The 15,556-nt window shown below is 42.2% G+C and overlaps 1 protein-coding gene across 2 annotated transcripts in view; it reads right to left on the minus strand.

Annotated features, from left to right (window-relative positions):
- SPTLC2 (serine palmitoyltransferase long chain base subunit 2) overlaps positions 1 to 15,556 on the minus strand; it is a 99,036-nt gene that overhangs the window by 83,117 nt on the left and 363 nt on the right. The window lies entirely within an intron of this gene.

The raw sequence follows: 15,556 nt of genomic DNA on the forward strand, positions 1-15,556 counted from the left end.
CTTTTCGCTGAGGAAGACTGGCCCTGCACTAACATCCATGCCCATCTTCCTCTATTTTATATGTGGGACGCCTGCCACAGCATGGCTTGACAAGCAGTCCACATGTCCACACCCAGGATCCGAACCGGCAAACCCCAGGCCACTGAAGTGGAACGTGAGAACTTAATGGCCGCGCTGCCAGGCTGGCCCCTGATTGTTTTAAAATCATTAGTGGATTAATAGTAGAATTTCACTTTAAGCTCACCTTGCATGCTTATTTTTGCTATTCATATTAGCTACATGTGGATGGAGATCAATGGCTATATGAGTTTCCTCTGCTAAGAAAATGTCTGTTTTTAGGAAACCAAAATTAACATCAACTAATTTCGCTGTTCTGGAAATAACCTGCTTCCTTTGCCTATATATAAGCCAAGATTGTACAGGAGGCAATAAATATATTAATTACCCTTTAGCATGGACAGCAGAAGTCTCCAACAGGTAGTTTGATTACAGTGTAATTGGTGATCACAGGCCAGATTTCGTTTCTTTGTGTGTGTGTGAGGAAGACTGGTCCTTAGCTAATGTCTGTTGCCAATCTTCCTCTTTCTGCTTGAGGAAGATTGTCCCTGAGCTAACATCAGTGCCACTTTCCCTCTATTTTGTATGTGGGGTACCGCCACAGCATGGCCTGATGAGCAGTACACAGGCCTGCACCTGGGATCCAAACCCGTGAACCCTGGATCACCAAAGCAGAGTGCTGGAACTTAACCACTGCACCACCAGGCCAGCCCCAAGCCAGGTTTCTCAGCCCAGCTTCTTGGCATTTCAAATCAAGGCGAGAGAGGGAGGCATGGCTGGAAGTCAAAGCTTCATCTTTTCACTGCTATATAGTAACAGATTGTATGAATATACCATACTGTTTTTTGTTGTTGTTTTACCATTCTCCTTCTAATGGACAACTAAGTTATTTCCAATTTTTTGTTACTACATTTTTACAGTAAACATTCTTAAAGATGTCTTCTTATGCCTACGAGCAGAATTTCTTGGGAAAGCACTGTCTTATGGGCTGAACTGATGCCCCCAAAATTCATATGTTAAGTCCTAATCTCCAATACCTCATAATGTGACTGTCTTTGGAGACAGGGTCTTTATAGAGAGAATTAAGTTAAAACGACTGCATTAGGGTGGGCCCTAACCCAATACGACTGACTGGTGTCTTACAGGAAAAACTTCAACACAAAGGGAAGACCACACGAAGACACACGGAGAAGACGGCCATCTGCAAGCCAAGGAGAGAGGCCTCAGAAGAAACCAGCTCTGCCCAAACCTTCATCTCAAGACTGTCTCCAAAACTATGAGAAATTAATTGTTTTAAGCCACTCAATCTGTGGTACTGTCATGGCACCCTAGCAAACCAACACAGTGTTCAGACTGTAGGTTAAAACCGATCAGTGGGTCATGACACGATTTACTGCACTGGGATCATTTTTTTAACTCTCAGTTAAAAACTTTCATTGAGTAATACAGAATAGAGTATCAGATTGCATTGCATAGTTCAAGGGTAAGCACTAATTTATGAAACTTTTATTTCACTTATATATGTATGTATATATAAAAATTGTAAAGTACATAAAATATACACACATTATGTGTGCATTAGGTTGATACAAAAATGTTATTTCTTAGTAGAGAAAAAATTTTTCATTTTAGGGGCCGGCGCCGTGGCCCAGTGGTTAAGTTCATGCACTCTGCTTTGGCGGCCCAGGGTTTCACCGGTTCGGACCCTGGACATGGACATGGCACTGCTCCTCAGGCCATGCTGAGGCGGCATCCCACGTACCACAACTAGAAGGACCCACAACTAAAATATATACAACTATGTACTGGGGGGCTTTGGGGAGAAAAAGGAAAAATAAAATCTTTAAAAAAAAATTTTTTTCATTTTAACCCACGCTATCATATATACCTAAATACAGACTTGATAGGACAATTATTATGCATATTTCAACGTTTCTAGAAATTGCCAAATTGTTCTCCAAAGCAACTGTATCAATTTACACTAACAGCACCCTTATACAAGTTCCCGTTGCTACATGACATTGTCAACATTTAATACTGTCATATTTTTATAGGCTTCAAATTGGTAAAGATGAAAATAGTACCTCATTGTTTTAACTTGCAATAACTTGAGAACTGGTGAGAACGAGCATATTCATATATTTCTTTTCCAATCTGCGACTTGCCAGTTCCTACCTTTTGCCCATTTTTCTGTTGGATCGGATGCTTGCTTCTCACTGATCTGTGGTGCCTGGTAGTCAGTCTGGCTACTAACCCTTTATCAGTGAGGTGCTGCAAATATCTCCTCAGTCCATGGCTTTTTTTTTCACTTTTGCTGTCGGTTTGTGGTGTCACACTGGGCAGAACATTTCTTATTCAAATAATAGCTTTATCACCTGGCAAACTCCTAATCTAATTTCTGTCTCTATGGATTGCATTCATATAAATGGAATCATACAAGACGGGGACTTTTGCATCTGGCTTTTTACATTAAGCATAATGTTTCTTTCATCCATGTTGCAGCAAGTACCAGAACTTCATTCCTTTTTGTTGCTGAATAATATTCCACGGTATGGACATGCCATATTTTGCTTATCTGATATTCATCAGTTGATGCATTTGGATTACTTCTACTTTTGTGTGTGTGTGTGTCTGTGTGCGAGTGAAGAAGATTGTCGCTGAGCTAACATCTGTGCCAACCTTCCTCCATTTTGTATGTGGGATGCCATCACAGCATGGGGTGACGAGTGGTGCGCAGGTCCACGCCTGGGGTCTGAATCTGAGAACCCCGGGCCACCAAAGTGAAGCACATGAACTTAACCACTATGCCACCAGGCTGGCCCCCTTGTTTCTACTTTTTGGCTATCATGAATAATGCTACTGTGAACACTGATGTACCAGTTTTTGTGTCTACATGTTTCACTTCTCTAGGGAGTAGAATTGCTGGGTCATATGGTAACTCTATGATATTTTCGGAATTGTTTTCCCAAGGGACTGATCCCACCAGCAATGTCTGAGGGTTCCAATCTCTCACTGACACTTCTTACTGCCTGGCTTGTTATTTTGGTTATCCTAGTGGGTATGAAGTGGTAGTTCATTGTGGTTTTGATTTGCATTTCTCTAATGACTAATGATGTTGAGCCATCTGTATATCTTCTTTGGAGAAACATCTATTCAAATCTTTTGATCATTTTAAAACTGGGTTGTCTTTTTGTTGTGGAGTTGTAAGAGTAATTTATATATTCCAGATATTCTGTGGGTTGTCTTCACTTTCTTGATGGTATCCTTTGAAGTACAAAAATTTTTATTTTTGATGAAGTCCAATTTATCTATTTTTCTCTTTGTTTGCTTATACTTTTGGAGTCACATCTATGAACCCATTGCCTAATCAAAGTTCACAAAGATTTATACCTATTTTTTTCCTAAGAACTTTATAGTTCTAACTCTTACACTTAGATCTCTGATCCATTTTGAGTTGATTTCCTGGTATATGGTATGAAGTAGGGATCCCAATTAGTTCTTTTACATATGGATATCCAGTTGTCCCCACACCCTTGTTGAAAAGGTCATTCTTTCTCCTTCAATTGTCTTGGCACTCTTGTAGAAAATCAACTGACCATAAATGCAAGGGTTTATTTCTGGTCTTTCAATTATAAGCCATTGATCTACACGTATACCTTATGCCAGCACCACACTGTCTTGATTACTATTATTTTATAATGTGTTTTTGCTTTTGTTTTTTACACATAAACCATCTAATTTAATCTTCATCAAACCCAACAAAGGGGATATACTATGAATGAAGCTATTTTCTGGAGGAGGAAACTGAGGCCCAGAGGGGATGTCAGTTGCCAAGACCACACAGAGGGCAAATACCGCATATAAGGGTTCAGTCACAACTGTGGGGGAGGTCTGTGTTTATTGCAACCCCTTCCCAACAGAGGGCAGTGCGGTGCCCTGTGCCAGCAGAAGAGGCCCTTCGTGCGAACACTCTATACATGGAAGACAAGGGTGTTGGCAGAAAGGTGCCTTTTTCTAATTCACACCCAGGATCTCTATGGGCTAATGGTAGTCCTGATGAAAGAGGCGGAGGCAGGATTTGAACCCAAGACCAGCTGCTAATTTTAGAGCTGGCCTAGCTTCCCAAGGGTACTGTGGGAGCCCAGAAAGGAAGGGTCTTGCTCTGCAGGAACCCCAGCCCGCGTGCCCCTGGCTGTCACTTCTGCATGTGGCCACAGTCGCCCCCGCTGCACATGATGGTGAGCTTGACTCCGGGCAGGTCTGGAGGGCAGCTGCCCTGCACAAGCAAGGCATGGTGCTCCTGCAGGCCATGGCCCTCACCGGAGATGAAGCAGCCAGCCTCGAGGACCCTGCTGAGCCACACCTGGCAGCACTTGCGGTTGGCCGAGTTGGGCTTTTAGGGCCTGTGGGTCATTGCGGGCAGAACTTCGCCCTTCAGCTGCGGGCAGCCCGTGGTGGGGCCCAGACTCGGAGGCGGCAAATCGGAGGCCCCTGGCGGTGCACGTGGCTCAGGGTGGCCATGCGGCTTGGGGGGAGAGGGCAGGGGGCGGGGCGGGGCTAGGCCATGACTTAAGGACTTGCTGAGGCCACGAAGAAGGCCGCCTGCAGCGTCTGGACCCTAGGCGGATCCGCAGACACTGTAAGTTTTGAAATCAGGAAGGGTGAATTCTCCAACTGTGTTCTTTGTCAAGACTTTGTCCTGTATATTTCCATATGAATTTTAAGATCAGCTTGTCAATGCCTCCAAAAAAGTCAGGTGGGATTTTGATAGGGGTTGCATTGAATTTGTAGATCAATTGGAGAGTATTTCCATCTTAACAATACTAAATCTTTCAATCCCTGGACAATGAGTGTCTTTGCATTTACTTAGATCTTCTTTGTTTTGTAGTTTTCAGTGTACAAGTCTTGGACTTTTTCTGTTAATTTTTTCCCTGAACATTTTAATCTTTTTGATGCTGTTGTGTACAGAAGTTTTAAACAATCAAATTTATCAATCTTTACTTTGTAATTTGTGCTTTGGTGGTTTTAGGAAAATCACTCTAAGGTCATAAATATTTTCTCCTATATGCTAGAGTTTTAAATTTTTTGGTTTTCCCATTTGAATATTTAACAACCTGGAATTGATTTTATAGAATGGTGTGAGGTGGGGATATATTTTTTCTTTTTTTTTTCCCACATGGAAAACCATTTGTCTCAGCCCCACTTAATAAAAAAGCAACCCGTTAACCACTGATTTGAAACGCCACCACTATTATCTATCAAATTCCATATTCACAGTGTGCTTTTGCTACGTTTTCTATTCTGTTCCGTTTCTCTCCTGTTTCATCAAAATCATGCTGGCTAAATTACTAGAGTTTTATGGTAAGTCTTACTATCTAATAAAGGTGATTCCTCCTACCTAATTTTTCTTCAAAACTGCCTTGGCTCTTCTTGGCCCTTTGCTTTGAAAAAATGTCTATTTCAGTGAATTTCAGAATCAATTGGTCAAGAAAGAATGAGAAAAGGAGGGAGGGAAAGAAAGAGACAGAAAAGAAGAAAAACATTTAGACGGTAGGATTTTAACAGGAACTGCATTGCCTTTAGGATAATTTTGAGGAAAATGAAATTTGTACCACATTGTCACCAGTGAATTTTGGGAACCCAAGATGATTCTGTGTAACATGACATTGCTTGAGGTATTGGTGGTATTCATTTAAAGATGAGGTTTGGATTGCTTAAGTTGTGATCAATTGCACTTTAGAAATCAGCAAAGTTTTCAAAATATTTCTAAAGCCTCCTTTAAATTTATTTTATAGAATGATATTCTGATTAGAATTTAATACATATATATACTTTTTGAGCGAGCAATCTCATTTCTAGGAACTTATCCTTATAAAAAAATATGTACAAAGTGTTTACATATTGGAAATACCGGAAAAGCATAAACATTATGCATGAAAATTAGCTAAATAAAATACACTATCTATCATATTATGGAATTTATGCACCCTTTAAAAGAATATTTGTCTATAGTGACTGATGATAGAATATATTGATATTAAGTGAAGAAAAGGTAAAATATATGTAGCATGACTTCTTTTATGTAAAATTATACCCCCACCATCTCATTTACATATATATATTTATGTCTGGGAGGATATACTTCAAAATGTTACAGTGGTCACTTTTTTTTTCCTGAGGAAGATTCACCCTAAACTAACATCTGTGCCCATCTTCCTCTATCTTGTATATGGGTTGCGGCCACACCATGGCCGTCAACAAGTGATGTCGGTCTGCACCAAACCCAGGCCATTGAAGTGGACTGTGCCAAACTTAACCACTCGGCCATGGGGCTGGCCCTACAGTGGTTACTTCTGTGTTATAAAATTTCAGGAGATATTTATTTTCTTTATACTGTAATGTGTTCATTTATAGTGTTTTTCCAACTCTTATAATATGTAAAGTATGTTTACTTTACAAGAGAAACACTACATATGACTATTTTAAATTTTATTGAAAATATACCAATATTGAAGAAATACTTGTTTTTACAACTAAAAAAATGTACAACTTTTCAGGTATGTAAACTCCAATAAGGAGTATACTATAGGTGCTGTTCTACGTAAGGGCAAATTCTCCCCACTGAAATTTTAAATCCCCATGAGAGAGGGTTGCTGGGTTCATTTTGGTCCAGGTGCCTCCCCCTGTGTCAGTCACTCATGTGCCAGGAAATATGGTCACACTGCACAGATGTGACCACCAAGGACCCACCTCTGTGTATCTGGGAGTATCCCCAGAGAAGGGAAATTGACATGACCCGGGCTGCCTCTCCAGTTGGTGTCCACTAGAAGACCAGGGTGGAGAGCTCAGAAGGGCAGAGCAGAGGGCTCGGTGTTCCAGACACAGAATATGTTAGAGGTGGAGGAGAGCTCAGATGAAGATGGAGATTTGTGGCAGAGCTGCGCTTGTAGTCAAATCTCTATTATATCATCAGTTATAACATAATTCTTTTTTTTCTTAAAGATTAGCACCTGAGGGGCTGGCCCCGTGGCCGAGTGGTTAAGTTCGCGCGCTCCACTGCAGGCGGCCCAGTGTTTCGTTGGTTCAAATCCTGGGTGCAGACATGGCACTGCTCATCAAACCACACTCAGGCAGTGTCCCACATGCCACAACTAGAAGGACCCACAACGAAGAATATACAACTATGTACCAGGGGGCTTTGGGGAGAAAAAGGAAAAAAATAATAATAAAAAAAGATTAGCACCTGAGCTAACATCTGTTGCCAATCTTCTTTTCTTTCTTTCCTTCTTTCTTTCTTCTTCTTCTTCCCAAAGCCCCCCTGGTACGTAGTTGTATATTCTAGTTGTGAGTGCCTCTGGCTGTGCTATGTGGGACGCTGCCTCAGCATGGCCTGATGAGCAGTGCCATGTCCACACCCAGGATCCAAACCAGCAAAACCCTGGGCTGCTGAAGCAGAGTGTGTGAACTTAACCACTCGGCCATGGGGCCAGCCCCTGTAACGGGATTCTCATCTAGAGATAGCAAAGTGCTACAGAGGAGAGGTGGGTGGTAAGTGAGAACGGTAATGAACATCACTACCAGAGTGCACCAGATGCCACTGAACTGAAATGTTCCAGTGCATAGATACTTGGAGGTCTCCATTTCTTAGTTCTCAATAGGCCAACAGTCATGTCAAAATATAAATTTGTTTACAGCTACGTTTGGAAACATTTTTCAGTCCATTCCGTATGAGACACTTAACAAAAATTACGTAATGTATCCTGATTGCAAGAAACAATGTGGACTTTCTACTTTTCAAAATGTTCCTGCCAAATAAAAAAAAAGGAAACTTCTGGAAATATATGTTCAGAGCGCAGCATAGCTTGTGTGACAAGTAAGCAAAGCTCCAAATATTTTCTCTAGTATGTGTGGTATGCAGTAGGGAGAGGCTAGTACATTTCAGTAAAATTCCAAGAAAATACCAACCTCTATAAGCAACTCTCAAGAGATGAAATCTATTGTCATCCTTAATATCTAATTTACATTCCTCAAAAGTTACCAGTAAGTTCTGAATTGTCAAATCCAGTGGCATAATAGAGAGAGACAAACTTGAATACAACGCAGGCTCTATTAACTTACTGAGCCAATTGTTTAAATGGTCTGGAATTCAGTCTTTTTAATTGAAAAATGAGGATAATATTTACCTAGCAGAGGCCCTTGTGAAGATTAGATAGGTAAAGAAGCTAGGAGAGGGCTTGGTCACAGTAAATGGTACTTGTTACTATTGTATTATCCTTGGTTTCTCACCACCAAGATGCTGCTTACCCCTCCTTAATAAAACAGCCTCCATGTTGTTGGGCTTTCTCACACCACCTCCTAAGGCTTCTGTTCTTTTACAATCAACCTTCTTCAGCGGAGGGGGTGTGTGTGTGTATGTGTGTGTCTTCCACCAGGAAAATGATGAGTCTCCAATATTACATCCTTGGTGCCTCCTCTCCTTGCTCAATGCCCTCCTCTTCTATCTACTTCACCAACTTTCATGGCTTCAACTACCACCCATTCATTCCTTCAACTAAGATTTTCTGAGTTCCTATTACATACCAGGCACAAGGCAAGTAGTAAAATCTCAGATGTTTGCTGAAGGGGCTTACTAATTAGGCAATGGAAGGCTTATTTGGAGTAATTCAAAACCATCACATTTGACAAGTCAGTTCTTTATCTGTACAATATTTTCTAAATCTTTCCAGATTAGAAAAATTGTTAAATAGTTTCCTCAACCTCAATATGTTACTGGGAGTAATGCTGATCACTCACAGTCTCATGACAACTACATATTTCACTGTACTTAGGAACTTTCAGAAAGTGGCAGGGGCTGGCTCGTGGCGTAGTGGTTAAGTCCATGCACTCTGCTTCAGCAGCCTGGGGTTTGCCTGTTCAGATCCCAGGCATGGACCTACACACCGCTTGTTAAGCCACGCTGTGACAGGCATCCCACATATAAAACAGAGGAAGATGGGCACAGAGGTTAGCTCAGGACTAATCTTTCTCAAAAAAAAAAAAAGAAAGAAAGAAAGAAGAAAGGGGCAGAATGATTTACAACAGACCACCTTAAAAAATGAACTCCCAACCCAGGAGTTATCCCAATCCTTTTGGGTCCTACAGTATACATGTTTTACTTCTACAACCAGAAGCAAAAATTATTTTAGAACAAAAGGAAAAATACACCCTAACCCTCCAAATGGGTCTTGAAGGTAGTCTTAAAGACAACAAATGTAAGATAAATTTTCTGAGAATAAGTGGGTCAGGAGCAAAGGGCTAACTTGCTTAATCAGTCACAAATTATATTATAGCAGCCTTCTTAGAAACTATTCAGAAGGCAACTGACTTTTGAGGCCACAAACCGCGTGCTTAAGCAAGGAAGTCACACCCACTCAGAATGCAAACGCAGCCTCTACCCGTCCCTCTCAATTGCCTATTCTGCCAATAAACACTGCTCCTTTCTTTCAAAAGCTGAATCTAAGTGAATCTCTACCAACTGACTATCTTGCTCAGAGCACTACCAAGTTTCTAGGGCACCTGGGCCGACCTTAAAAAGCAGGCAAGTCTGCCATCCCTAAAATATGCAAATTCTGAAATACTATCTCAAGAATACAGAGGTTTATATAGTAAATATTGGTCTCACTTCCCAAGAACTTTTATTAAAGAGAATTCCTGAGTACTTCAAATGACTCTGGAATCTTTCAGATCCAGCTAGTAAGAAGCAAAATGTTCTTGCCGTTAGAACAAAAAGCATTTGAAACAAAAATCTAGTGCAACAAGTTGTAAATAGTTACGAGACTATTTTTGCAAAGCCTTGAGGTCTCGGGGTGTCTTGTTAGGCCTGAGAAACCCGAACAGGTTACTAGTCATTCTAGCTTCTCCTCCTGTTCCTGTCTCACAACCAACTTCTCCTGGCACAGTTACTGTTTCCTTCAGTGGAAACAAAAGCTGGGAGCTATTTAGGAAACCACCCTTCACTCGTTATTCCTTTGCCTCCTCCTCAGTTTAAGTGGCAGGATCAGCACTTTGTTCTTTCTAATTCTGCTTGTATTATTATTTAAATAAGAACATAACCTGTGCCCCAATTCCTCCTACGAGATAGAATCTTATTTATTCTGGCAGCTAAAAGGCTGCCATCCTTCTAATATCTCATTAAAACTATTCCTAAAGGAGATAAAGTCAGGTTCAAAACTGTCTCAAAGGCATTTTTTTTCCTTCCAAACTTAACTAATTAAGGAAGGTAAAATATGTGTCCAAATGTCAAAAGGTCTATAAAGAAATGGAAGATCTAAAAAAACGTGCCGTTGACAAAGAGCTTTAAAAATAAGAACAAACAGTATTATATTTCAGGTGCAACCAAAATATGGCGTTTATTTAATCAAACATTAAATCCACAGTAAGAAACTCTTGGTAATTAAAATCACTGAATACTGCAACACGCTGCTGAGAAAATTTCCTGCAAGTCCCCTAGAAGTCTTTAAAAGTAGGACAGAATCATCTATCAAGATTAGTTTTAATAAAATCCTACAAAGAGATAAAGGGATTGAATGACATAAACCCCTAAAGGTTCCTTCCAGCTCTAATTCTGCCAAAGCTCCCAATTCTAACTCTTTTAGTTTCCCTAATACTGACTGCCACCCTTTACCTCAAATAAAGGCTGATCCTCCTCTCACGCCTCTGAACGGCAGGCAGAAAAAGCTACTGCTTCACTGCTACTCTTCCTTGTGAAAACTCTGCGTCTACTGTCATCACTAAAACCAGTAATGTCTACATCCATGAGGATGGCTACTGTCAAGCAAAAAACCCAATACTCCTGTGATGCTTCTCCTTGACTCACACAACACAACGCTTCTGACACCAGATGTGGGGGTTTGTTCAACACCACCAAGCAATACTGTGACATCGGCTGGGTGTTCTATAATTTAACTCAATTCTAACACTATGTACCTGGACATAGCATTAGATCCCACAGGTTAAGGGTTCGGTGCCACAAGACTGCCCTCCACCTCCAACTTCAGATGCCAAGTGCAAGTCTAAGCTGTCACCTGTGCTTCTGCCATGTCAGTTATAAATTGGAGTTTCCCACAATGCCCTCCGCCAGTATGATTAATTTGCTAGAGTGGCTCACAGAACTCAGGAAAACTGTTCAGTGTTTACCAGTTTATTACAAAAGGACATGATAGAGGATCTAGAAGAACATTCAGAAGGAAGAGATGTGTAGGGCAAGGTATGTGGGAAAGGGCACACCACTCTCCCAGCAACCTCCACGTGTTCAGCAACCTGGAAGCTCCCCAAACCCCATACTTCTGGATTTTTATGGAGGCTTCATCACGCAGGCATAATCAATCATTAACTCCATTTCCAGCCCCTCTCCCCACCTGGAGAATGGGGGGGCGGGGCTGAGAATTCCAAGCTTCTAATCATGGCTTGGTCTTTCTGGTGACCAGCCCCCATCAGGAGCCCACCAAGGGTCACCTCATTAGAACAAAAGACACTGCTATCACCCACGAAATTCCAAGGGATTTAGAAACTCTGTGTCAGGAACCAGAGTCAAAGACCAAATATCAGGGGGCCAGCCATGGGGCCAAGTGGTTAAGTTCGCACACTCCGCTTTGGGAGCCCAGGGTTTCGCCAGTTTGGATCCCGGGCATAGACAAAGCACAGCTTGTTGAGACATGCTGAGGCGGCGTCCCACAGACCACAACCAGGGGGACCTACAACTAGAATATACGACTATGTACTGGGGGGCTTTGGGGAGAAGAAGAAGAAAAAAAAAAAGAAGATTGGCAACAGATGTTAGCTCAGGTGCCAATCTTTAAAAAAAAAAAATATAGAGATATATATAAACTCAAATACTAGAACAAAAGATGGTCCTAGTGTTCTTATCACTTAGGAAATTACACAGGTTTTAAGAGCTCTGTGCCAGGAAGAGAGAGAGCAGAGACATATATGTGTACTTTTTTTCTATTATCTCACAGCTACTATGAAAAAAACAAGTGTTGGTGAGGATATGGAGAAACTGGAACCCTTGTGCACTGTCGATGGGAATGTAAAATGGTACAGCTGCTGTGGAAAACAGTATGGTGGTGCCGCAAAAAATTAAATGTAAAATTACCATGTGATCCAGCAATTCCACTTCTGGACGTACACCCAAAAGAATCGAAAGCAGAGTCTCAAAGAGATTTGTACACCCATGTACACAGCAGCATTATTCACAACAGCTAAGACATAGAAGCAACCCGAGCGTCCTCTGACAGATGAAGAGCTAAGCAAAATACGGTCCACAAAGACAATGCAATATTATTCAGCCTTAAAAAGGAAGGAAATTCGGATACATGCTCCGACCCGGACTAACCATGAGGACATTACGCTAAGTAAAATAAGCCAGTTACAAGATGACAAATACTGCGAGATTCCACCTACAGGAGGCACAGCAGTCAAATTCACAGAGACACAAAGCAGAGGGTGGTTGCCAGAGATGGGAGGAGGGGAGAATGGGGAATTGCTGTTTAATGAGTACAGAGTTTCAGTTTTACAAGATGAAAAGAATTCTGGAGCTGGATGGTGGTGATGATTGCACGACATTATGAATGAATTTAATACCCCTGAATTGTACACTTAAACATGGCTAGAGTGGTAAATTTTATGTTATGTGTATTTTACCACAATAAAAAAAAAAACCTTGGGAAAAAAACCCCAGAAAACAAAAACAAACCATAATGTCTGATTGCTTCATAGGCCCCTCCTACCACAGGATCTGTTTACTGGAACTCTGAACCCAAATCTAACAACTTGGTGGCAAGGATATACATTCCTTCCCTCAGACACAGAAACACAGACTCTTGAGAATGTAAAGGAATGTTAGAAGTTTCTAACTGCTCTCCTGTTCATTAAAAGACAAATGTTGGGATATGTGAGGAAATGAACTTCCACCTTGGGTTTAAAAACCATGTTATACTCTAAACTTGTATTTTAGTAAAAGCATGACGTACACCTGTGCCTTAACATCTTATGTCTATTTTTATGGCATAATTGGCAACATTTCCCCCAGAATCTGGGGACAAATAAATAGGGGTTGGAGCACTGGCACATCACTTTAATTAAAGCAAAAACAACTTTAAAAAATACTTTTAAGGGGCCGGCCCCGTGGCTGAGCAGTTTAAGTTAGCGCCCGCTGCTTCGGTGGCCCAGGGTTTCCTGATTCAGGTCCTAGCACAGACCTAGCACCGCTCAACAAGCCATGCTGAGGCGGTGTCCCACATGGCACAGCCAGAAGAACATACAACCGGAACATACAACTATCTACTGGGGGGTGAGGCTCTGGGGAGAAGAAGAAAAAGAAAAAAAATATATATTTCTAAGATACTCTTGCTGTCATGAAGTTACCAAAAATCTTGCTTTTGCTTAAGAAAAAAGGAAAGAAAAAAAACCCTCACAGACAATATTCCTCATATCAGTGTAGAAAGCTACATACCTGAAGCCTTTGTTTTCAAAAGACTTGTGGGAAATGGTTTTCTAGAAGGGATACTGCAGCCCTAAACATTCTTTAGGGCATTCCACTAGACCATTCTTCCAAATGACACCAGAGTGCCTTGAGTGGAATCTTTCACTAAAATCTACCAGAAAAAGTCAGCCAGATGTGAGAGTCATACAGGTTTTTAAATTTCAGCTTATCAATTTGATATTTCTGCAGCTTATTAGTCCGCAATCTCTGAAGAAATCTACCTACAAAGACTAAATTGGTTAGGGATTGTGGGAGGGAGGAATTTGGTTTACTACTAAACCAGAACAGAACTCCTACATTATGTCAAGTGAAAAGAGCACCTAAGACACAAAGCATCTCTTAAGTGTGAACACCCTTGACTTCCTCTTCTCTCTTAAAAATCAAAACCCACTCGGGGCTGGCCCCGTGGCCAAGTGGTTAAGTTTGCGCGCTTCGCTGCAGGCGGCACAGTGTTTCGTTGGTTCCAATCCTGGGCGCGGACATGGCACTGCTCATCAGACCACGCTGAGGCAGCGTCCCACATGCCACAACTAGAAGAACCCACAATGAAGAATACACAACTATGTACTGGGGGGCTTTGGGGAGAAAAAGGAAAAAAAAATTTAAAAATCTTAAAAAAAAAATCAAAACCCACTCATATGCCTCCAACATATGTTCTGACTCCTCCCCATTAGGTGTCCCTGTTACATTCTATACCACAACAATTTTGTCATATTAGCCATTTACATTGCTAGGAAAACAACTTTTTCCCCAGCTTACAATGAGCTGATTCTCGCCATTTCCTCTCTCTCACAATTATTTCTTTAAAAATGAAAACAAACCTTTTGAATCTGCGTTCTAGTATGTTGCCTTATGCCTTACAACTTCAGGGGAGGTCAAATCTCTTAGTTTTCTTCCTCCCAACTCTCATAGTCTTAATAGTTTAACATGACCTGGAACAACGTTTTATCTTCTGTTTCACACCAAACAGTAAGAGGCCTCTCTCTTACTGTAAGAGGCTGCCAGGGATTTATATTAAAGCCAAATTAAATCACCATCCTATAAAAACTGGAACACACTCCTGCTAAGAGGAACAGATGACTTTTCAAACAAATGTTTTCAACATCTGAACAAGATGTAGAACAAACATTAAAGTAAACTGCAAACAGCACACCACTCTCTTCCAGCAACACTGATCTTGCATCTTCTAAACCAGCTCATCTTCAACAACACATTTCAGCAGAATATGTCAACCCAGACAAATGAAAGGTTGATAATAATTATTGTCTTGAATTCAGAACTTTTCCAAATATTTTAGAACTGCCAGGACTCGGGTGGTGACTCAGCCTGGGCTAATTAACAAAGAGACTCATCACAAGTCACCACCAGATTAAACAATCCCCTTGTGTGACAGCACTCTTGCTCAAGGGGTCAAAGGGGCCACCTCACTCAACCTGAGCCCGGGAAGGGGGTCTCATCACGGGCGGCGTAAGAGCATAAGGCTTCTGAGGCACCAGACGGGATTCAGCGCCAGATCCGTGGTCCAAGGTCTGGCTCGGCGAGGGGGTAGGTACGCGGTAGGGAGAGACCAGGTGTGTTTCCACCTGGGACCACCTCCTAACTTTCTTTGCCTCGGGAGGACCCCAAGGGTGGTTCTCCCTGAACGGGTTCAGGGCTCTAAGAGGAAGCAACCACCCCGAGGGCATGAGGAGGGAGGCTGGGGAGAGAGAACCAAGAGACTGTGAATGTGTCCCCCCGGGCTCCGAGAGGTCACTCCCCTCCCGTGGGGGGCGGCCCGCACTTCTGGCCGGATCGGGTAGAGGAAGGTACCCGAGCCTGGAGCAGAGCCAACCCTCCGGGGGGCGGTGGGGGAGCCCCTCCCGGCTCGGGGCAGGCCGGGTCAGCCCCAGGACCCTGCCGCCCGCGCCCCGGGGCCGCGACCGTCCCCGCCGACGGACACCGCGCCCCGCCCGGCCGCCCCCTCCGCCGGCTCCAGCT

The sequence above is a fragment of the Equus asinus genome, chromosome 7 (genome assembly GCF_041296235.1).
Source record: "Equus asinus isolate D_3611 breed Donkey chromosome 7, EquAss-T2T_v2, whole genome shotgun sequence".
NCBI classification, from domain to species: Eukaryota; Metazoa; Chordata; class Mammalia; order Perissodactyla; family Equidae; genus Equus; species Equus asinus.